This window comes from Acanthaster planci, linkage group LG02 (assembly GCF_054643075.1).
Source record: "Acanthaster planci isolate LZ-2023a linkage group LG02, COTS_SCS, whole genome shotgun sequence".
Taxonomy (NCBI): domain Eukaryota; kingdom Metazoa; phylum Echinodermata; class Asteroidea; order Valvatida; family Acanthasteridae; genus Acanthaster; species Acanthaster planci.
The window spans coordinates 25,389,103-25,414,816 of NC_141778.1; the positions used below are offsets into that span (position 1 = coordinate 25,389,103).

Sequence of the window (25,714 nt, forward strand, 5' to 3'; positions counted from 1 at the left end):
TTGCAATTTGTTTCCTTTGTATGGGTAAGTTTATTTATATTAAAAAAAAAATTGACCTTGAACTTGACTTTGGATTTGAACTTGGATTTGAACTTGACCGTGAACTTGAACTTGAAAAAAATAGCCAAAAAAAAAGCACCCTAGCGCATACAAGTCCCCCTGGTGTGGGCCACGTGTTCCCCGTGCACAGGCGCTAACAGGTCCAGTGAGTTGCCCACTGCATTAACTCGCAGTCAGTTGTCCTTGATATGTACTATCTCTCAATCAAGTCTACTTCAGGTGAGTGCAACGAAAGTAATGATCCAATGAACTCCAACAACTTGTCTATTTTTCCACCAAGAAAAACGTAAACCATCTCATAACTCCAATAGTTGCAAAATAAATGAGACCGTTCTCACATCTACTTGAATTTCTCGCTGTGATTTCCAACGAATTACAAAATGTATCATGGAACTGATCCAACTGACTTGAAAAAATTTGCAAATAAGTTACATTTCTAGCTTTTCTCTGTTTAAAACGTCATTAGATACCTGGTCAGTTCTTCAATGTCCCAATCAAGGAAAACCTCCATGGTTGTGCATGTTTAACTTAGAAATGATGCCTTTTAAGTAGAAGTGTTTTATTTTTACTGCCGTAATGTGATTTCAAAACTGGTGTCCAATGGAATAAAACAAAACTACAAAGTAACATGAGAAAAGGTATTTAACTAAAAAAAAAAAAACGATTAACTGCAGCAAATTGAGCAGAAATCTAATATCAGTACATTTATTGGCTGAAGTTTTTCTTTTTTTTCAAAATACAGTTTCCGATTGAGATGCGTTTGGAAAAACCTAAGGGCCATCCTGAATTCGAAGCACACAGCACATTTGCACACAAAAAAGGTAGTCTTAAATGCAAAGGAATGCTTTACAGACTTTAAGTTGAAGTCATGTTTTTGCACTCAAACAACTGGTGGGTTTTCTCATCTCTAAGTCTCTCTTGGGAAAGTGAACATTTTAAGCAACTATTCAATTGAATTTACAATCACACAATTGCATTTGATTTCTCAAAACTTTTTTAAGTAATATACAGCAACTGCAGTATCACCAATTTATCATTGCTGAAGAAGCTTAAGTGAATTTACTCTTTTTTTTATTGAAAAGCAGTCTGATTGAGCCTTTCGCTGCACTAAGTCTACTGTTATGAAAACTTTCAATCAAAGGGTTCTTTTTCACCTTGATTTGTCACCATTTCACAGTCCTTCAAAAAGTAGGAATGGTAATTTCCTATTGGTATCATTTTAGTACAAATACAGCTGTTGCAGTCCTGGCATGCCTTATAAAAGGACGAACTGTTCAGTGACTCAGTGGATGATGCTGTAGCAACCTGCCCTTCAGTGTCCTTAGAAACTGCGGCATCCAGTGACGCGGGGTTGGCCTGTCCCGTATCCCATGCTAAATTTAATTGAAGTTTTCATTAATTCATGCACTTTCCACATCCTCGTGGTCGTGTTTGAAACCCAGAGTACATGTATCTCATGGCACGTTTGGAGTACGACTAACATAAACACAGATATTGCACATGCTACCATGCAAACTGAAGCAAATCCCAGGAAAATCCACAAAATAACACCAAATCCTAATTGACCTGACTATGCAAAAGCTCTTCAGCACAACGTAACAGTCCATCTTTTATTTATGTACATACCGTGTTTTCCAAAGAGGAAAAAATTACATGCAAAGTAGTGTTGGAGATTGATCAACAAATTAACAAAGCGTAGTCTCAAACTTCAGTAATTTCTCAAATTGATGGATAAATTTATGAGCAGTAATCACATCTATGTCTTCGACGCACATGTAAAAAAAAAAGACATGCTTGAGACACTGACTGCAGGTTGAATTGGGTTGAATCATTTCTGCAAACCTAACTCAACTTTTCTGTTTTGGGCATGGAACGTCAGGTGCTCAAAGAATAAAATCACAAACTTGCGATCCATCTCAACATTGCTCAATGTGAGGAATATGGTACGACATGCTAAATTACAGAAGTTGGCATTTAACCAGTTTTTTTTTGTAGGAGGCTGTGCAAACACAATCAGGATGACAGGGTTAACCATTAACTGTTTACTGAGACTTCAGTGGCAGACATGCATACACACCACATCTGCTCTATGCAGCCCTATTGTATCGCCCCATGGTAGAGCCTCAAGAGTGTTTGCAAATTACATGTATCAGGTTTGGGTGACATTCAAACATATACTTGTGCTATACAGATGACTTTTTGTGGCACTTCCCTCTTTCGAAAGCCAGCTTTTCAGCTAAAAACAATGATGTCGGAAACTGTTTAAGTACACGTATGTGTGGATTTTACTGGGGTCTGCTTCAGTTACTAGAGGTGTGTTCCTTTCACGTGAACAAGGGTGAAGACCAAAATATATATCTATGCATGCAGCACTTACAGTCCCAATAGCCTAGGCAGGCCTGCATCAGGAATGTTTGTATCCTGAATACGTACATGTACCGATACATGCAATGACCAACAACTCATGACAATTCAATCTGGCCCAGAATAATGCAGGATCGTGCAAGTCACATAAGTGATCACAAAACTTCAAGGTACACGTACATGTACTTGCTTTGCAGTGGAATTTACCTTCATAACTGCTTTCCATAAAAAAGCAGCTAATAGTGAATGACAGACCACTGAAAGGTTGTGGGCATTTTATGATGTCAACATATTACTTCAAACCATCATTTCATGATGTAAATCATCACAATGTTAGCTCAGGTGGAGGGAACACACCCCTAGTGAAGGGCATACATGTAAATGACCTCATCCATTGACATTTTATTGGCAATATTCGACAGCAACTTTTATCTAAACATGAAAAACTTAAACACTAACTTTTCCAGCTTGTATGTGTACACATGTTCTTTGCGCTAAATGTGCGAGGGTGGGCCAAAGTTTCTGAACTACGTAAATCTACCAGCCTTTCTTTTAACTGGCAAAAAAAAAAAAGTATTTCCGATTAAACAGATGACTACCAGCAGCAATACACCACACTGTTCAACTTTTCAAGTAAGTGGGGAAAAGAGGAAAATGTTTTGCTGAGTAAATAGTCAACTCTTTCTTTGACCATGGTCTGACGGACATGTATAAACCCTAGTCGTCTTATTTTTTTAGTACAGAACATCGGGACATCACTTTTTTTGTCTCAAACACCTATGTGTAGATAACAGGGTGACTAGTTTTTGGATTTATATTGAAACCAGTGCACAAGTGCTGGTATTAGCATTTGAGCTTTTAGATCTAAATCTCAGTACAAAACAGCATGATCGCAAAGGTGATTTGAAGGTAGTCATCTGCTTTATAAATCTCGAACTCAGAATTTTTTTTTTTAAGTTTGAGCTTGAGAATAAAGTTGCTGACTACTAAACCCTTTCACTTAAAGAAAACTTGGCCCCTAAAACATAACAAACAGTTGCCATATTTACCGGAAATACATGCACATTTGGACCAAAAGGATAAGATGCCCTTCATGCATGGTGCATGATGGTCTTCAGTCTCTGGCAACATCTTTTTTTCATTTGAAAATTGACGTTTCATGTCCGAAAGCCCTGAAAAGTCTTTTTTTTTCTCTCACAGAATTTGCAACTCAAGTTTGCAACACCAAAACATCAACAGATTTTGTATTGATGTCTTTGGATTAGGGTGGGCTGCCAAAAGGGGGAAAAAGAACTGATCAGTGAGAGTTTGATTCACTATTTGATTCAACTTAGACAATCTGACAAAGTGGAATATTTTGATCCGAGTATTCAGCATCACTGCATAAATTCTTATTCTGTTAAATCTACCTCTTGGCAATAATACAGAAATTGGTCAATCTTTGACCACGAAATCGGGTACTCAACCAGACCTGTACACACGGTGCACGTATGCATTCTTCTGTTGAAATTGATGGTCGTTATGGACTTTTTTCCAACCAAATTTTCACTTAGCAGATTTTGAACAGCCTCTCTTGGTTTTTAAACCAGAGACCACAGGATACTGTACAGGGAGTTTAACAGCTTTATTTGCCTTATTACAAGCAGGCTACCATGATACACATTTCAATCTTTCGTTGTGGATACTGAATTCACCATGACCAAAGACAGCTTTCAGGGCTGCTATCTCTCCATCTATGCTCATTTTTTCAGCAATAGTATTATTTGCTGAAGGGCCACAAATAAGCGCTAATGCTCATTTCAAGCGTGTTACTTGATCAAGGCATTGACAATACTGGTAGCTCGAGGGAGGGACTGAATTAAATCGCTCTGTGTTGGGCTTGTCACGTCAAAAAACAAGCCACTTTAACAGAGGAAACTGAAAAAAACTGACACATTGCAATGATCGGCCACCTCATCAAAATGGCTCTGAATGGCCAAATGGAACTCTGTGGAGAATAGACAAACGTCAAGTTGTCACTGTCACAGGACACAGCGGCATTGTTAGCCGTCTGAGGGGCAATGTTATTCAGCTGCTCTTCTTGTCCTCTCTCACAGCTTTCTGAAGCACGTCACTGTGCTAGATTGGACTCACTTCACCCAGCTTTAATAGGGTGTCTATACAGAGTGCCTGCTGTAGCTCCACCTGAGCATAAGGCTACATCTTTACCATGACACAGATGTGTCGAGCTGGCCAACACTGATCTCTCAGGGACTATCATCCCCGTTTGATATTGCATTAGCTCTCCAAGTCTCTGCTTCTGAAGGCAGCTTGAAATGAAGTGCATGTACGAGTACATGTAGGATTGGAAAAAAGCAGGCAGTATAACGACATACTATTAACGCAGACACGATTCTGTGTCACTGAGAACATCCCTCAGTTTTTGTCAGCCATAAGACCGAAATTTGAAGACACTATATTGTTCAATGGAATCAATTATTGTCAATGCCTTGATCAAGTTTTCTCTCCTTAGTAATCCAAAGAAGGTACTGCCAAAGACTGAAGACCATCTATGCAATTCTGTCGCCGTTTATTTAGACTCCTACTCCTTGCCATTTGTACTCTGGGTTTTAACACACATGAAGATGAATTTCCACTGGTGCATGAATTAATACCACAAACTTCAATTAAACTTACCATGGACCCTTTAACCGGGACTGGCTCCCCGTGTCGATGCCACAGTTTCTGTATAGGATACTGAAAGGCAGATTGGCTACCCAATCTCCCAGGCCATTCACTCTACCGATTGAGGGGCACACACACTTTTTTCCTTCTATTTTTCACTTTCACTTTCTATACCCCATCTTGAAGTATGGGTAAGTTCCCTGAAGTCTCATCCTGTGCGGAACTAACATTTCACCAACTTTCTCAAGGTGAATGGCCACCTTAATATTATCTACAATTTGTCATCTGTCCTTCTGAAAGGCAGATGAAAGCTGAAGAAAATTTACCAATGTGGGTGTTTTTTTTTTGATCGCTTAAACTTCCATGTATGAGGAATGCTGCATCAAATTGACTTGAATTAAAAATCAACAAACAGCATTTGTGAAATGACCACAGTTCCTTTGGAGGTTTTTTCACCAGATTTTCCTCCGATTGAGCATGTGACCCCTCTACTATCCGAGCGAACAGCCTGGGCGCATCACCCACCAAGAAAAAAACAGCACATTTTTCCCTTTCAGCACACCAGACTTCTCCACGGCAGTTTCGATGTCATGTCTCTTTCACCTCTTCAAGTGCTTTTGCCGTTTTTAATTTTTAATGCAGAAAAATGGCTCTTACAGACACTATTTTCTGAAAGTGTGAAGCAATACAAAACACTGCAGAGACTATGAGAGAAGGGCACTCACTTTTAATTTCAAACTGAGAGAAGACGTTTTGGGCACATTTTTAAGGACGTAGTTTTTCCTGTTTCACTGACACTTCAAATTCAGGATAGCAAAGCAGAGAGCACTAAGATCAAAAACTGGAAAAATGATACGTACACATTTTTTGTACGTGTACCTTTGCTTTCTGTTGAGACTTCATTTTCAGTAACAAGAAGTGTATTCTTGAGCCAATATAAAGTCAAATAGCAAACTTCAACATTTTGATTGAATGTCCCCTTTTAATAAGGGATTGCTTTTCAACTGTGCTGCCTTAGATGGGGTATATACCTGGCAATGTTTTGCCGTTTATCTTTCCAAAAATGAACATTTAGCTGCAGTTAATCACTTGTCTTGATAGGTACGTGTATACTTAGGGTACATTGTGTTCCTTACTGACATTCTGTGCGCAAAACAGCGAAAAATGGAACATGTCAATCACAACTTTCCGATGGAAGGTGTTGACAAAGAGCTATACCATGGAAGTAACCCATTAAAGGAGCAAAGAATGCTGACCTTGTATCCAACAACGTTTTAAAAAACAGAGAAAAGCCAAAAAAAGTAACCAATCGCAAGTTTTCAGTTCAATTGATCAAAGACCACAATACCATGGAATTCTTGAAACATCCAGCGAGCAATTTCAGAGCAGATGCAAAATGTCTCATCAATTTGCAACAGTTTGGAGTGGTGGATGGATACATTTTTTTTGGTGGAAAAATAAACCAGTTGTAAGAGTCCAGAGGATCCTTACCCCGCTGCATTGACTGAAGCATCCATGAATAAGAGTTGGACACATCCCGAACAAACCAATCGCAAGTTATGCAGCAGGGCAACTCACCGGAACCTGTCGGCGCCTGTGGACGGGGAACACGCAGCCCACACCAGGGGGGACTTGTATGCGCTAGGGTGCTTCGAGAGATTTTGAGAGTGCCTGTTGGTGAAGAGCAGATTGCAGTGTTAAAACAGCAGCTCTGTGGTGTATAATCAGCACTTGGCACCAACTGCAATAAATTCTAATTGCTTTAAACAGTTTCAATTTAAAAAGTTTGATCTGACAAATGGATAGAATCTAAAATTTTTCTAAAAGATGAGAAGCAACTTGGGTTTGGAATTATGGGTTGCAATTTAACAATTGACAACGTGGATGAGTTTGAAATGATAAATCACAGGGAATGTAGATACCATCCTAAGGTAATCGTTTCTGAAGAAACTGAGTAAATCAAGTTTCACAAGTATTAATTTTTAAATAAAATGAGGTTTCTTGAAATGTCTTTGTACTGGTAGCTTACCACTAAATTTTGAGATTGAATTTAGAGTTTGTATTTTACAGGTAAACATGGTAAAAGACTGAAAAAAAAATGGTTGTGATTTATGCCTTATTGATGTTCTTTATCATAACTCCTACATATGGAAATAGACTATTAATTCATGCATTCTTTCCATCATAAGTTGCCCTACATTACCAAAATAGTCCAATTTAAAGTGGTCAAAAATAAATACTGGTTGAGATCTTTTTTTCAGGAATTGCTTTTCACATTGCTCTGTAGTACATAAATGTGCCTGAAAATTCAATAAACCTACATGTAACTTATATGCATTGGTTTCCTTTTTTGGTTTGTGCCAGTGCTGATTATACACATTACTGCCAGGTACCAGATTGGTAAATGCAGGTCCTCCTGTTTGGAGTCTACACATGGTTATCATGCTCAGATTTTGGAAGATATTGAAAAAATTTACAAGAATTCAAATAGACACATGAATATATCTACCGTACGTGCACATGTACGTGCATACATTGTACCCTATACAGTTCAAGGTGCAAACAACCCTGTAAGTTTTGTGTTTCACAAAGAAATTAAGATGTACTTTGTTTATTTTCCTAAAAACTTGTGCACTTGACACTTTCTGCAAGCCACGAAGAACAAAGATTCATTTACCAATCCAGTACCCAGCCACAACAGGCAACAATAGGAAATGGTCACTGAAAAAAAAACCAAGCCTCACAAAGAAGTTTTGGAGTGCAGTGCAGAGCTACATGCACAGGTTTTAGATGATAACACTCTCTGTGAACGTGAAAACTGAGCAACGCCTTCAAGTTGTTTTAAGAATTGCTCAGAATGCCCTTGGAAGGCTGAAGGACTTCAAGAATGCACACCATACTGTAGATTACATGTACATGTATAATGAATATTTGACTGAAAGATTTGGAGCTTGTGGTGTGGCATTTGCTTTGAAGAAATATACATGTAGGAATAAGAATCAGGCTGCTTTGAGTGACTGAACAGTAATTTCTTGTTCTTCTGCCAATTCCATTACTTAAAGCGAAGTCCTTCAAAGCAACAGTGTTGAGGCTGTGAGGCTTGGTTTTACAAGTACATGTATTTTGCCATACATGTAAATGGCACTATTGTTTTTTTTCAAATGTTCATTGCAAAAGTTCACAGTCCTTCATCACGGAGTCACTGGTAACACACAAGTGTTCGATTTCCAGTTCTGCGAGATGGATCCTTCAATTTCCATACATCAAGAAAGCATACTGATGTCAGATCAAATAATTTATATGTGGATTTCTATGCAGCTCAAATTTTGACAGCATTGGTCGAGGTGATCCAACTCGTCTGGCAGCTTCAACTAATTATCCCCTGATTGTGTATTCCTCTGGCTGAACATCTCCACTTCAATGGCTGAATTTGGCTCCCCGATGTTACAGGTACTGTATCTTGTCATGGCATTGTAAGTTTTCAGCAGGGATGAGATATGGTTGGTGGCTGCCTGTGATGTATGACGAGCCTGGTATCCTGTTGGGAATCATGCTGTGCTTCTAGTGAGGACTTGATGACCATGTTAAAGCCTCAAGTGAGCTGGTTACAGTGTATCCAGTGAATATTTCAATGACTTCCCCTGTGCTGGGAGCCTGTGAAGGTATCATGTCATGTTTCTCTCACACACATATTAGAGTTACACTCCAGATTATCCAGTGGTAAGTGAGGAGCTTCAGTCGGGGAAGACTTAGTCATCCACAGAACTCATCCAAAAAAGGTCATCTGTGAGCTATAGATTTCTTATTTCCAACAATTCCAAGCAGTGCTTTTGTTGCCACGGCCATGTTGACCATGCGTTGATGCAGACATGCATCAAAGTAAAATTGGGCACCATGTATACCATGCTGCAAAGACTGGAAGAGCTCCACTGCTAAACAGTGAAGAACGTCACGTTGGCCAATGGTTGCTGTGTAACTACATGTACGTGCAGAACGGCTCACATATTCAAAGCTGCATATCAACACAAATCCTAGCAGTTACCATTGCGTTGAGATGTCACACATACAAATGCACATCATGGGCAGGAACCAAGTCAAGCAATGCATGAACTCTGCTGCTGATTGCCAGAGAGCAGGAGATTACCAGGGTGCTTCAGTTGTTCCAAGACACGTCTCTAAATGTCCAGAGCTGCCCTGCTTGAAGATTACTTCAGAATGGTATCAGATCTTGACAGCTGTTGTGAGGAGGTTTCTGGAGCTGAACTCAGGGTCCACTTTCCTGCTTGAAATCATGCAGAGGTGTGGCATGCAGATGTGTACCGGCGTGGGGTATCATGGAATCTAAAGATGGAATAAAAAGGGACAAACAATTACATTTAGTGTGTCAGATATATTTTACCAGTCCCCCTTTCATAAAAAATGTACAGGGTGCGTTCCCAACTTTGTGTGAAATGCTGAAACGCTTCCGTGAATTGCTTCATCTGTTCCATGTGTCCTCATAAGAATTCAGAGGCACATTTGCCTTCCACCAGACTTCTGTACAGCTGGAAGAGTCAACTTACCCTTCATACTGAAAGGCATCAATAAAAATGGCTGGTACTTATTCATCAAATTACTTGCTCATGTCAACAAGACACCCCAACATGAACTAAAACCCTCCAGCCACAATCTGAAAGAGTGACCTGGATAGTCTTGTCTTGGATGGCCTAATAGTCTAAAGAAATCGTTTGTAAGGGAACATACATGTGTATGTTCCCTTACAAACGATTTCTTTAGACTATTCACGTCCGATATGACACCAAGGCCAACACTGATTACATAGACCTTTTATATTACACGTCTACCTCCTTGTATGGTAACTTTAATGCCAACTACATTAAGTCCAGTCACACATGAGCATACCATGTACATGTACTTGGAACATTTGATTTGCACAATACTCACTGTATAACCTACCATGTACACTGTAACTCATGGCTACTGCCATCCATGGTAAATGGTGAGCTAACGCTGATGGCAAACATCTGGTTTACTCAGGAGAATCACAAGGTGCTGGAGTGATGCAGAGCCAGACTGACAAATATCATGGTCTCATCAAGAGGTCCTGCAAAAAAAAAAAAGAAAATGTAAATATTAAAAAAGTTTAAATCATTTAATGCATAAAAAAGGAACATGTTGCTCCCAATGCTACCAGTATGTAAAAACATTGCTTTCTTGCTTCCCTGCTCAGAGTGGATACTGTACTTGGTTCTGTCCTAGTTTTACCACAAACTTGATGAGTTTACTTCATCCCTCAAAGATGATCTATATCTACATGGTCCGGTACATGTAACTGTGTTTCCTGATGATTAACTTCACACAGTCAAGGAAGGCTGGGGGGGGCAAGGTGTCAAGGTAAATTTTTGTTAAACTAATGGAAGAAAGGCAAGCTTTCTGTCTGTTCCATTGTCTTTTTCTTAAAAGAGCACATAAAATAACAGTAAAGGTAGTCACACCCCTCAGAAAGGCCATAAAACGTTACGAAACAATGTCAAAATTTGGTTCCGGATCCATCCTTGCGTATAATCTTCAAAGCTTGACAGAAGCTCTTTTGCAACAATCTTCTCATAAGACCTTATTAACTTAATGCAGTTGAAGCATAACGTGTACTGTACATGTACACAAATGTAACATTTACACATGTACATGTAATACATGTACTATCAAGGAAAAGAAATGATCGTCAGTAGGAAAAGGAACCGGAACCACCTTTAGCCTCACGTACTGCTAACATGTATTAAACAGACTGCCCTGTGATTCATAAACAGTAGACTAACGCCGACAGATGATGTTAGGAGTCACACTCACTATATCAATACATCACATTGCCTTACATCTTGGGGTGTACAAAGAACATCCCTTTGCATGTACAAATTACTGTAAGTATGCAAGGCATACCGGTACAGTACCGCCCACATGTACAATGTATGTCCATGTACTGTACATGCAGTTCCTCCATTCAACCTTGAGGAACGTGCAAGAACCCCACATTGAAACACATGAGTGTGCGAGGGACAAGCATGCGTTTCAACGTGCAAGAACCCCACATTGAAACACATGAGTGTGCGAGGGACAAGCATGCGTCAAACCAGGCAAGTCGAGGAGCTCACATGCCTCATGTACATGTAATCTCCCCAAGTCTGCCAGGAATGAGTGAGAAACGTGAAAGCAGGGAAGTGCGAGCAACAACGAGCGAGATCCTCGTGGAGCATGATGTTTGCAGTCCGATTTGACCATAAGGCGCAGGCGAAAGGGTGACTTGACAACTGGAATGATCTTTCCTTTGCTTCTCAAAAGAATCAATTCAAAGAGAGACTAAAGTTGTACAATATTTTTAACATATTTATTCAAAGAAGCTGAAAAAAATGCCTGATCTTAAAAAGATGGAAACAACTGTCATGTGCCAAAAACTCACTTTCAAAAAATGTGTGACGACTAGTGCAACATGGTGCACTAGGTATTGGTTGAAACTTTTGAAACTACTTGTACTTTTTGGTAGTTTTTAAGTAAACTTGCAGTAATTTTGGCTTATCAACATCAAAGGAATAAAATCAAGAGATGCAGTCACACGTGGTTTGACTTCAGGTAACCACACTCTGTATGAACACCTGTGCGCATTGTGGGTGTCCAGCAGCTGGCATGTACTCATACATGTACATGTATGTATATGTGTACCACCTAGAAATGTTTCATGCATGGTTTTCAGCGATATCACAATGATACATGAAAATTAACCTACATACATGTACATGTACATGTACACGTACAGTACTGTACAGTTTGGGGCAAAATCATGAGTTCCTTGTTGGTCAACTGAAAATTAAATTCAGGCAATCAGTTTTCAAACACCCCTGCCCCAAGTGCAACTACATTTACATGTTTGAAAATTTGGCCAGCCCAGCCTTACTGATAAACATTCTGAGAGTAATGCAAACATGGCCGTTTTGGGCGTGACTGTACATGTAAGTGCGGTAGCATACAAGTACATTTCCATGCTGGTTGAGTCAATGTACATGCACTCCAGAGAAAAAGAATACATCAGCAAGTTGGGAGGAGCAAACGACTTGGCCACAGTGGTTGCAAACATGCGCAATACTCAACCACTCATCACTGGCACGCCATATGCTACCACGACGAAACACGCACCAGGACAGTCACTTTATATAGATACCAATGGTACAAGAAGTTTTGGTTGAAAGTCATCTGTTACAAACTTCTTGTATTAATTATAATTTTTCATATTCATTGTAATATTGCCATAATATCCCAACGGATTCATTACATTGAGTGCAAGTACCCTTGACAAGCAGTAGAGCAGTAGAGACAAGAAACTGTAAAAACAATTCGAAACTTTGGCAGTCATGTCACAATTGGTGTAGAACTGTCCATAAATGCTTTTTTCCAGGCTCATGCTAACATTGCTATGAAAGGGTCTGACTGAGGCCCAATGTGACAATGTTTTAAGGAACAGGTTTCATTCCTAACGGGAATCTCAATTATTGATTGAATCCTCTGTGTTCCAACTGAAACAGAATGTTCTTGCAGACTTACATGTATTGTTTTAAGGAACAGGTTTCATTCATAATGGGAATCTCAATTATTGATTGAATCCTCTGTGTTCGAACTGAAACAGGATGTTCTTGTGGACTTACCCCCGGTACATGTATTGTTTGTGCACTGTTTCTGTTGTTCATGTATTGTCAACAATTTGTTTCCACACATTGGCCTTGTACAATGATTCAATGTAATGACGTATCAGTAACGGAAGGCCTATCTTCTGCAAGAACCTTCCTTGATTCCCGAGTGACAAATGCTTTGCTGACAAACACATACATGTACATACATGTAAGTAAGATTTGAAGCTTTGCTTTGGTTCTTTTAAGAACCACACCTCGTCCAAAAGAGATTGATTCCATGGTGTACGGGCTGCAAACCCAGTTCTTATTTCTCAAACACATACATTTTGTACATGTACAGGTAAAAGTAGACGTAACTGCAACCTTTACTCAGGAAATTGCCTTTCATTTTGCAAGATTGGGATTGGAGCATGCAAAAACAAAAAACCCTGAAATGCGAGTCTGATGCACCAACTACATGTACATGTACATGTAAGCCTACACGGCACAGGTCCGAAGCCCTTAAGTAGGCAAAAGGAAACTTTACATGTACATGTATGTTAATCACTGGATGCTGGACGATGTGAAAACACACACAGTCCTGATCTACATATACATGTACAGGTATATGTCTGTAAGGAAGGCTGTACATGAACATGTAGGTCACAGTTATTTAGTTAAATTTTTTCTTTTCCTGGCATTTGCTGATGGTTTACTTTGTATAGCCCTTGTTCTTACTTAATGTATATGTACATGTATGTACATGTAGATGTCCTGTCTTTGTATTGTGTATTTCTGATGAATGCCAAATAAATAACAATAACAATCATTCAAATTTCAATCAAATTGCTTTGACGTACATGTACATGTAAAATGGTTATTTAATCCTCCTTTGCAAAGTCATATTCTTGAACCAGTTGTCCTATCGGTCAAAACCAGTCAAATTTCCCATACATGTATGAGTCTGTGTAATGGGAGAAGGAATTTTTGACTGCTTTTGACAGTTACAATAAAAGGAGGGTTAACAAGGAATTGGTCACTGTTAGCCATATCATGACTAACATGGCAGCTTTTCTTCGCAACGACCACAGCCATTTGCCTGGACCTTACTATGGTTCAAATTAGGACGGTTCAACTTTATCATGCAATCCATTAACATTGTCATTACATGTACATGAGCAAATATGAAAGTAATGACACATTTTGACATGCTTCTTTCATGAATAATTAATTGGCATAATCCCCTGCCCATTTTCTCAGCAGTTTCACATTGTTCATGTTGTTGGTTGTCTTATAAGGCCCAAAAAAACAGAATTACAGGAGTCACAGAAACTTACATCCTTGATTTTGGTTGCAAAGTTCACAAACTGTAAGTACGGTAAGCGTGCATTCTCAAAACATGCTACATGTAGCTACTATACATGTACACTATATACATGTACATGTAGTTCTACATGAAGGTAGTGTACAGAGAACAGAGCCATTCCACAAAATTTGGAGGGGCAAAAAGAGGGGAAATATAGATATATGTACTGTACATGTAGGTCAGGCATGTCAGGACTTTCACTTGTTCACCTTTTTGAACTAGTTTATTAAGAAACCATTTGGAAGTTCGTTACAGGTACTTGTACATGTACATGAACCTACACGTACAGGTACCTTACTCACTCCCCCAGCACTTTGCACTACAATTACATGGGAGTGCTTTGCAACTTGAACTATTTACTTCTAGTAAGAAATAAAATGCAGTAAAATCTGAACAACTCAGACCTTGGAGGAAAAGCTAAAAATTGTGTCATCTGAAGTTTGAGTTTAAAAAGTTCCTGAATCATGAAGTCATAATAGCCTAGGTATCCATGTAATCCAATTCAACTCCCTCTGAAGTGTTGAAATTTTTATGATTGGTTTCCTTCCTTTTTTATAAATTCTAATGGAGCATACTTTTGCTGACAAATCATCGTTTTTATGACATTTTGTGTTGTTACCTGAAAGTTTCTTTTCTTTGAATAAACCTGCAATAAATACTTTATATGTACATGTACCTTCATGAGGCAAAAAGTTTCCAGCCATTTGGTTTATCACGTTTGCAGCGCAAGGCACTGCGCACAGTCATGGCTTGTTTTCACTTGGGTCAGCAACAGCACTGCCTACATGCAGACTACAATTGGGTCCGTGGCTGTAATCAGGCTAGCTTGATAGCCAATATTTGTTGCAATTATCTAATGCTTTTTTATTTTTTAAAGACAATTTATCGGCAAGTCAAAAAAAAAAAGGGTGCTTGCCTTTCTGAAATGTTCTGTTGACAGTGGCTGGGGGCAGTTTCAGGTAATGAAATCGACAAAATGGAACCTGTAATCAATGGTCAGGTTGTGGGTACCAGCACCTAGGTACCTGGCACAGCTCTAATTACAACCCATCATTGTGGGCCTCAATAATAGAGTATTTAGAAATAAATAAATAGATGCATACAGTAAACACACAACGTACCTGATCACCATGCGCATGTACATGTATACAAGTATGCATCATGGCAGCTGACTTTGACTTGGTGACCCTGATTACTTCTGATTCCTCCAGCACACACCAGGCAGGATTGGAAGGACCACATGTGGATGTGCTGTTATCTTGAAGACAAAAATATAAAAAAGAGAAGTCAGGATTTGAATGGAATGAGAAACATCTTAATATGCACTGCGACCACTGCAGCTTCTACCTGGTCAAGTCTTAAAGTGCTGTTCCTCCAGCTGCTTTTGAAACCAGTACGGCACTGAGCATGCCCAGTGAGTGCTTTATGGTTGTTTCTCCTGAGGACGGCCAGAGAATCCTGGCCGAAACGTCGAATTGATACACACCGGTTCTTCTCAGAAGCACACCTCTTCTGAAAGGATACATTTAGTTTCCATGGTGTACTGCAAACCTACAGCTCATGTACATGTAACCTCCACCATGTGTGACTTTGAGCCAATACAGTTTACATGAAGTAATAACGCTATATGGGTTTTTAAGTAGAACTAGACAGGCAAATGCTATGCTGTTCTGTTTGCAGTGAAATTGTTATAAGGAAGGGTCAGTAGCATAAATTTGTGCCAGGAATTTGAGTTACTGGTAATTGTGGGACGGTGAGAGGGGGAAAAGTTCAAAAGGGAGGGGGCTGACACAAGATGCCACGGTGTGGGGTGATGTTCATCATACAGCACATTACATGTATGTTTCCAATTTTTGTACGCGCCCTGCCATACTCCCCCCTGCTTCCAAAATGGTCGAGCCAATATGAGATTAGTGTGGTTCAATGACCACAGATTTCCCTGATGTCTCTCGAAAGAATCTTGATGAGAATAGTCGGAATCATTGGGCCTGGTATCCAAACTAATATCGAACGTTCATTATGCTGTGCCTGTATTAGTGATGTTTAGTACAGTATGTGTGACGTATCGCGCAAATGTACACGTAGCAGCCACTGAATGCAGAAGTGTGCGGCTCATCTCGTGATGAGAGGCAAGGATGGAATTGAAAAAGCTCTGATTTTTTTTTCACAAAAGTGGGTTGCATGGGACTTTAAAATATGTACATGTACAGTAGGTACATGTAGTCTATTGCTACCTGTTTTCTTACAGTCAGACATGCAGATAAATTACTGAATTGAACGATGGCTAAATTTCAAACTTAGCCGCGTGTTGAATGTTCATAGTGACATCATGCCGACCTCGAGAATGGATTTTCACGGGAAGATTCATTAACTTCATTTTAATGGAAAGGGATGAATGATGTCAGTGAATGTTTTCTGAATCTTATTGATTTGAATATTTATAGTATTCACAGAAATCAACTGACAATTTATTTCATCAAGGTCCCAATTTTTTTATTCAAAAATCTTGATTTTTCTCACCCACTCTTAAGTTCAGATCAAATTCTACATGTACACTGTATTTTGGTTAGATCTTTCTGAAGTGCAAATAACACAAAATTTTGTAACAAACTTGTGGCTAGATACATGTATGCCAGTGGATTTATAATAATGTATTACAATTTATCAACTTGAGATAACTTCATTAAATGTTTATCTTGGATTTTTTGAGACTTTTTCTGAGACTTTGTAATGTGTATTAAGGTGGGGGTAACTTAGCTGAATTCTTGCCTAATTTCCAAACACTGCCATTGTTGAATTTTGGATGAAATTTCATAGCACTGAAACAGTGTTCACAAAGGTTCAGCAGCATGTACGTGTACATGTACGTAAGTACGAAAGCCATAGGCCTATTACAAATTTACCAATATTGAACCAAATGAATTTGAAGTTTTTTAACAAGAGGCTTGGGAACACTGTATGAGGAACGTCCAGTGAAAGTCAGAGTGTACCACATTGGGAGCTCTATGACATTCTTGCACTAGCCTACGTGAAGCTGTCACATATTTCCATGATGACGATATTTCACTTTTATTTTTAATGCCAAAATTCACTGATTCTAGGAACAAAACCCAAACAAATACATGTACAACAAATGTCTTCCATTTTTTTAAATTTATTTTTCACTAACTAAATATCAAAAGAGCAAAAACTGTCACTTACGAAGGGGATACATATAGGTGTGTATGTACATGTGAATTCATGTCCCGTATATCTGTATATCAATGGTCTACAAGGGACAAGACAGACATGGAAGCTTGGTCAGGCCTAGCATAATGAGTACCAAAGTGTGATGTCACTGTGAACCAGAAAGTGCAGTGCAAACGAATGGAGTACGCGCGCGTGTTGGTTCACGCGCTGGTTCTCGCGCTTATGCCTTTCACACATTGTGCGCGCGCGCGTGACATATTCACTTCGGTACTCTATATAAATTTATGCTAGGCCCGACCTTAAACATGGTGCTTCCATGTTTGTCTAGTCCCCCTGTAGACCATTTAAAATAGTAATACAACTTTTCATATAGATAAAAGGGAACAAACTATTATTCCTTCCAGCGTTAGTTTGATTGTTTGGTCATGTTGGTTACATTACTTTGAACAGTAGAAAAGTAAGATGGCTGCCCATACAGGTCTAGTCTAGTAAGTAGTATAAAAAGGCCCTAATGTCTGACTGTCATGACTGTTGAGATGCAGAATCTTCAAATCTTTTTCAGCTAATGGAACCCTGAAAATATAAAACTTCTTACCGGTTACTTGCTGTTGACATTAGCTAACATTCAACTCCTTAACAGCCTAGTAGCAACATGTAAAATAATTCCACAGAAAGATGAGATAAATTGAAGTTACCGCCATGTGCTTTTGGGCTTCATGTCATGCGTACTGCATGCCCAAAATTTGTCGTGGGGGCAGGGCACCAATGTCATGACTTGATTAAAGCCGGTTACCAGCTGGTGTTGCTGAAATAGCTTGTAGAGTGAGGGCGCTCAACCTACCAGAACTCGCATACGCGCTTTGCGAATTTTTTAAAATAAGCTTCAGCAAAATAGTGGGCTTTTCTCTTATGTTCGGACACTTTCATAAGGTTTTGCTTTCGTGTATGTGCACCTCAGAAGAAATCTTGGCATAGGGTTTTCCAACCACCCATCGTCGTGCACGTCTCCGGCTTGGCTTCGTTTTTTGCCAAATCGACTTTGAAGTTAAAGCGGCAAAGGACAGCCACTCACCCGCACAAAAAGGCAGACGGCTGAAGATAGGCACAAAGCATCGATCCTACTGACCGATGAGGATATATCTGATCTCTTCTGTAATTCAACTGCTTCTAATATGACTTGCATCCAAATTACGCTCGAGTTGAGAGGTGTTAAACTTTAGTAAATTCGCCGCACGAATGTTTGATTTGACCTAAAAAAATTCCCATTTGTGTTCGCTTTCGCGCAAAGTAGGAACCGGCCTTTCAATGCAACGTTTGCCTTGCCTTGTGGCCGGTTCATAGTTCAGGTCAAAGAGAAGCAAAACGAATGCCACAAATTGCTTGCAGCAGAATCATTGCCTAAGTTGAAAATGACTTGTGTTCAACTTTTGCCAATTCGAAGCATGAACATTTTTGGTCTGGTGTCAAAATTTCGCGTTCGCGCTTGCTTTCGACTTGCCAAAACATGAATTAGTCTTCAAAACAGAACCGAAAGCACTTAACGCTTTCGAGATTAGAGAAGAGGCTTGCCCTTCTCCACACAAAAAGCGGCAGATTCTGTTTTTATTGAGAAAAACGCGGTTCAGGGAGTGTTTGTGTCTTTATGTTCACAGTGTTTCCTTTTGGACCATTCAAAATAGTTTCCGTATTGCAAAATGACAAGAGGAACAAGGGATTTCCTTGAACGTGTAAAACGAAAGCAGGAACTTAAACTTGAAACTGCGTTTGACTGTCCGGGGCACTGACAAATCAGGCAGGAAATATTACTTTCAGCTTGTTTGGGAAAGGGTATATAAAGGGAACGCCACTAAACTGGCCAAGCAATTTTCTGTATTTGCGCTCAGCCTAAACAGCTCATCATTCTCTCCTCGAACACTTACCATAATCACTTTGAGCTATACCCTCCAGCCACTGAACCGTTTGGGGTGAAAACGATACAAGGCTAGAATATTTGTCACAATATGGCAACCCCGACAAAAGAATCTAGAAGGCTTCAGATCTTGAAGTTGTCATTCCTCTTGATGATTTTCTGCAAGGCAAGCCCAGTTGCTGGCGGAGGAATCCCCGCTGGACTCTGTGAGAGGATTCACATTGACGTAGACCCCGACTACCTCGGCTATGTTCAAGTCGGTGGGGTCTACCGCCTTCAAAACTTCACCTGGTCCGATTTCCCCGTGTTCAAACACGAACAGCAAAATCTTTACTTCCACTACAACCGCATTACACGGCTCATGATGATCGGACCCAGACAAGGGGAATTGTTTGGAATGGGAGCAACGACAAAGTCTTTTTCAAACAACTGGCTTCCTTACTATGGCGCCGCACGACCTTTCAGTCGAGTAATTGACAGATGGTTCTACTATGACTATGTTAGAGGAGGCAGGTTTTTTGTCGACTATAGCGCAGTCTCACAGTTGGGTCCTCTCTGCATATCAGACAATATAAAGTTCACACCATGTCACTCTGGTATCTTTGCCTTCAATGACGTAATCATCCAGGAACAAGATGGGGGTAAATTTGTCTTCATCAATGAACTGACTTACTACTTTCAGAAGCTGACCGGTGTGTACAAAAATGTACGTCCAGTATATGATAGAAAAGGTTCAAGTGAAGGAGCCTACCTGTTCTACAGCAGCAGCTCTAATAGTTGGGTGGTGGGTGCGGACTACAACATGGACAGTGGCTATTTGTACGTGACCACAAATGCCATGAGCCCGGAGTTCATCTCAGATAGTTCTGCCTGGTATGTCTACACTAACGGCCGCTTCCAAGCAAACAATGATATTTCACTGGACTGCAGGGGAGTGCAGACCAATCAGAGTTGTACGGATCACAATCCATGTCAGAATGCTGGGAACTGCTTGCAGAAAGACGTTGGAGAGTTACTTTGTGTGTGTGCTTTGAACTTCACTGGTCAGTACTGTGAGATGCCGCAGGTGGACATCTGTCCCAGACCAGTCATCACTGCCTCGACTGAGGCCCTGGTTTTTGCAGGTCTGCAGGACGGTGGTATCTCTACTACGTTTTGCAGCGATGGCTACACTCCGAAGTATTATTTCAGCATCTGTCAATTGCGAACCACCTTGCCAGGTGAGGGTGAATGGATTTCCTCCGGGTCCTGCCAGGTAAAGACAACGCCTGTGCCTATGCCGACGAGACCGGTGCGCCCGAGAACTTCGCGTAGTTGGTCAAGTTGGAGCAGTTGGAGTAGGCCTAGCTGGAGCAGTTGGAGTAGGCCTACCTGGAGCAGTTGGAGTAGGCCTAGCTGGAGCAGTTGGAGCAGCTGGAGCAGTTGGAACAAAAACGACGGTGACTCAGGAAGCCAAGGAGTTGAGCCGTCCTGGCTGTGGATTGTCATCCTCGTCCTTATAATCTTTGGCACAATCTGCGGTCCGTGCATCATCTACGTAGTGTTGAAATGCTACGAACAAGATGAAGACTTTGAACAAAAAGACAAGCCTGACGCTACAGGAGTTGGGGCTGCTGCTCCTGATGCAGCAGCAGACAATCAGTTTGGGGAGCCTGACCAGAATAACGAAGAGAAGATGGAACCTAGGAAGAGTCGCATCAGGAATGTCAGCTTCGTTAGGGTGTTTTCCATTACATCGTTCATCTGTTTCTGGTTTTCGATTCCTTTTTATGCCACCTGTTTTCCCTTAAAATGCGGCTTCATCAGTAACAGTTGGGTGACTTTGGCCCTCTACGGAATCATCGTTTCTCCGATGGCGTACATTTTTATGCTTCTCGAATCAATACGCTCCAGAGAGAAAGCTTACATCAGCAAGTTGGGAGGAGCAAAAAACTTGGCCACAGTGGTAGCAAACATGCGCAATACTCAACCACTCATCACTTGGCACGTCAGATGCTACCACTACGAAACGCGCACCAGGTTAGTCACGTATACAGACGCTCAAGGCAATCTCCAGACCCGAACAGAGACGTACCAAGAGATGGTGGTCACGCACACAGATTTGGAATTTTTTCAGTTCAATTACTGGGTGGATGATTCCGCACCAGAAATAAAGGGCGTGGAGAAATATCGCGTGACTAGGGTCCGACTAGAGAAGAAAATATCCCCTGGAGACCTGGAGACGTCTTCGGCATACTTGGACGGCTTTGAAGCATTCCAAGAGCGAAACAGGCACAAGGACGTCTACATGGATGCCTGGATAGAGCAGAATGTCGCAGGCTTCGAAAAGCGCATCGCGGCCTTCGTGAACGAGAGAACCAAGCCGTGGTGGATGAGAATGCGATACTATTGGCTGACGGCTCTCCTTGGAGTCACATGGCCTTATCGCTGGTACTTTAGGGCCAAAACTGGGAAGACGCATTACACCATCATCAAGAAGTTCTACTTGTCGCGCCCCGACGTAGACGGCATTCAACAATATGACGTCGCATCGGCCGAGCTGGAGGGGAGAGAGCTGCGGAAAAGCATGATGATTGACACCGTTGAGGTCGAGGAACCGTCGAGCTCAGTAGAAGGAGACGGTGAACCACCAGAAGGAGACGACACCGTGGACATTGCTGTGGACACGGGTACGGCTACCGTTAGGGTTGCCCTTTAAAGGGTAGGGCATGCACCAACAGTCTGACTAATATACGAACAGAAAAAAGGAAAGCCACAAGCGTAAAACCTTTACCGTTTTTTCCTTTGTGTTGGAAGAACAATCATCAAAACCAATGCTTTATTCGAACTGCATTAAGTCTGAGGTTTCCGTTCATTTCGATCCTGTAGCACATCGTACCAACTGCAAATATAAATCGTAACTATATCATTGTGGCTTGCGCCCAATTACAGACGGGCGATATAACGTACAGCGATAACAGAAAAAAGCGGTAATGCCGCTTGATTTTTACGTTCATTTATGTTAATTTACGGTATTTTTGTTAATAGTAGGCCTACTCCAAAACGATTACAACGCAGCAGGCAGACAGTGACGTCATACCAAAAGAGAGCGCTGATTAACAAGAACGCACAGTCTTAGTGCAGTCTCACCCTTGGAAAAAAGTCGCTCTGGTTAACCACATCGGTTTATCTAGCGACCGCGCTACTTTCCCGCTCTGCATAAAAAAAATTGATAGAAAACCATGTGTTCTATACTTTGGACCGCACGGAATTCCGCTAGCACGTGTAAACGGGCCTCTAGATGACCGTTTCTGTTTCGCAGGTAGATGTAGGCCTAATTGTGTGTACTACATAAATGGGCTTTCTTGTTTAGGCCCACTAAGTGCATTTTTATGCTTTATTTGAGCTATGAATAGCAACTATGAGATTTTAGTTACATAGAAAGAGTTTCCAAACGCAATAACGCTACTGTACAATATATAACCAGTACTGCATACATGTACATATAAAGTATGATTAAGTCATTAATACCGGTTTATAATGTAAAGCAAGTTTTTATCACTAATCTGGGTTGCGATCGGGAAAATGAAGAGATGTCTTAAAAATGTAATGGAGTTTGTGTAGAGATTCTAGAATGAAGGCTGCCTGGGTCGGACAACGTGGGCTCACAACTTCCACAGACTATTATTTTATGTTCATGCTCGACAGTATATTTTGCTTGATATCTGTTAGAAGAATTACTTGACCAGGCTATTCGACAATTACGACGGAGGTGTTTGAAACAGCAAAACAAAGGAAGATTGTTGGAAACAATACTGAGTAAAGTTTCGTTCAGTATATAAATAATTACAAATGTGTAAACCACACATGAAGCATCCGAACAAAAAACCAGTCATCGTCGATTAAAAAATAAATTAATAAAAACTGTCAACAATTCTGGCTTATCGCTCTGCATTTAGGAAAATAATTAAGTCTACTATGGCGGGAACAATGATGTAAACTCTTCGGCACTTCCGCATTATCGACATGGTTTTCGTTTACAGTAAGTGGAAGTCCGGCCTATATATACTGGTCAGAAAAATGGAACTTGTAGTTGGGGAAGGGCATTGATCGACAGTAAACTTCAACATAATCGCTGAAGTCAAATATTAAAGTATGCTTTATACTTTGTGTACTGATTTTTGTCAAGACTGAGACTTCTGACGAATCATGGTAATCGCCTCGCCTCATCTGCATGAGCCCGATTTTACTTACAGTTATTGAAAAACCGAAACGGAGAAAGTAGCTTGCACACCTCCCCTGGCCTTTTGACTGAGCGATCAACTCATTACAGTTCGGGCCACCCTTAAATCTTCGTTTTTGTGAAGTTTAGGGAAATAAAAAAGGAAGTTTTTATCTTCGAAAAGGGGCACACCACAAAGACTGCCATGTTTATCTGTGACAACCCGGCGTGAATACTTGGGTATAATGAAAAACATGCACGAAATCAACAAAGAAAAAAATGGAGATTTCCAGTTACCTAGCTCAGTGAACAGCTTTGATGAGAAGGAAATTACATTCTTGCAAAAAACCTTTAATATCATCGCAACAGAACTGCATGGGCCTAGATTGCTATCCGTTACACGAGCTTGTTGGTTCAAATACGTTAGGCAGGCTATTTGGCCTATTTGTTTTGTGAAATAGGCCGAAATGCACTTGGTGGAAATTTGGCACTTGTTTTAAAAATGCTGTCAGAGCGCTTAATCTGCGGAAATTCTGCTTAACCATGCAGGTTTTTATGACATGAGGTATAATAACTATTGCATATCCCGCTTCAACAGGATTACACGAGGCCTCAAAACGGAAATCCTAGCAGTCACCTAGTGTCTTTTTACAGGTAATACGTGCGTATAGCAACGTCGTTTCGACGGGTGCTACGCCACTGAATATTTGTGGTCAAATGCCACAGTGTCAAAGATGAATCAGCGGGTGAGGCAGTGGCAGCACAGGAGTCCGCTTGATAAAAGGGCTATCCACTGCCTTGGTTATCTGAAATAATAAGTACATAAGAGTTATACATGGGACGGCTGCCCACCGAATACTGTTGAAAGAAATGCGACATCATTAGTTTCGGCATGATGACGTCATAGAAGGTGCATCAAGCTAGAATGAGAGAAATATGGAAGGGCTGTGTCGCACCGTGATCAGAATATCGACAAGAATATAATATCAAATCAGTGCATCACATATTTCAGACTGATTTGATATTAAGTTAGAATAAGAGTACGCCAACGTCGAGTATTGACCACGGAGCTCAGATGTGTGTTTGGATTACGTTACTCGGTGCCAGTCAAGTAACATTTGGGAGTGTCTCTCGGTCTGATCGTGCCGTAGTAACACTCGACACCACCATTAAGCAATTCAGCTCCACCCCTACCAATTCAAGAAAAGCACATTAACTTCTCTCAGACATCCGGCCACAAATCAGTACAAACTTAGAACTTTATGAGGCGCTCTGTGTGACTTTATATTCATCATGCAATTTGCTTTCTCTGCAGGGTCAAAAGTTATGCATACGGCATTGTACACGCCACACCGTTTAAAGTATAACACAAGAGCCAACGGTTCACGTCACCGTTCGCTTACCATTTTGTACTTGATCTACTCCCTTCGCCGACTTCCCACTTGGCCCATCTCTTCTCTTGTTGGAGGAAAGGTAGAAATCTGATCTTGTTTTGGTGAAAGTTTCTTGTACAAAGGAATCACCCCAATATTGAAAAGTGAGCCCTCCACTTTGTCAAAGTAAACGATTTAAAATTCCCGTTTCTCCAAATATCTTTTAGCGTCACAAATTTGTCTTTGAATAAAACTGGATTTTAAAACCCTAAAGCACAGGGACCGTCCAATCACGATCAAACATCATTTCCAGTGCAATGTTGAAGAACGTCTCTGTGGGGTTGAAACCAGACATAGACACCCATATATACCGACAACTACTACTAGAGAGAACATCGGTAGTCATGACAGCAACCGACTTCAACTAAGAAAATAGCAAAACATCCAAATGTTTGAAAACTAACTTTTTCCTTAACGTTTTTGAAACATTCAACAAGAATGTAGATATCAATATCGCCTGCTGTGAGAAGTCGCAGGATCGAGTAAATTTGAAGTTTTCTAGAAAAAAATGCAACTTTTGTCAAGAAATTACATAACAATTCAATTGAATCTTAATACCGGCGGCAAGATGGTAAAAAGCAGGCCCTTCCCCTGCAATTTACAACGCTGTCGCACTTTCCTGTTTATGCTCATTTACGTCCCTGCTGACCCTGCAGGTTCAACAAGGACATTGTGAAGATAGCTAAACCTACATCAAAAGGTACCTTAGCTTGCAGCCACAACAATCAATGCAGTTCAGTCATCCATAAAAAAAATAAGTGAAATGTCTTTGTGTAACCATAATCAAACCACAGTGAGAACTCAAGTACATGCACATTTCTTGTGATGATCACTCAAACAATACGCTATCAAGCAGAGTCTGGCAAGGAATAA

The 25,714-nt window shown here is 40.5% G+C and overlaps 1 long non-coding RNA gene across 1 annotated transcript; it reads right to left on the reverse strand.

Moving 5' to 3' along the window:
• Positions 1-125: 125 nt before the first annotated feature.
• On the reverse strand, positions 126-18,053 carry LOC110975885 (uncharacterized). Its single transcript, XR_002597767.2, has 4 exons — positions 17,894-18,053; positions 15,231-15,367; positions 10,045-10,192; positions 126-9,429 (listed from the first exon to the last, which is right to left on the reverse strand). It is a non-coding gene; the product is annotated as an uncharacterized LOC110975885 (long non-coding RNA).
• Between the last annotated feature and the right edge of the window lie 7,661 nt (positions 18,054-25,714).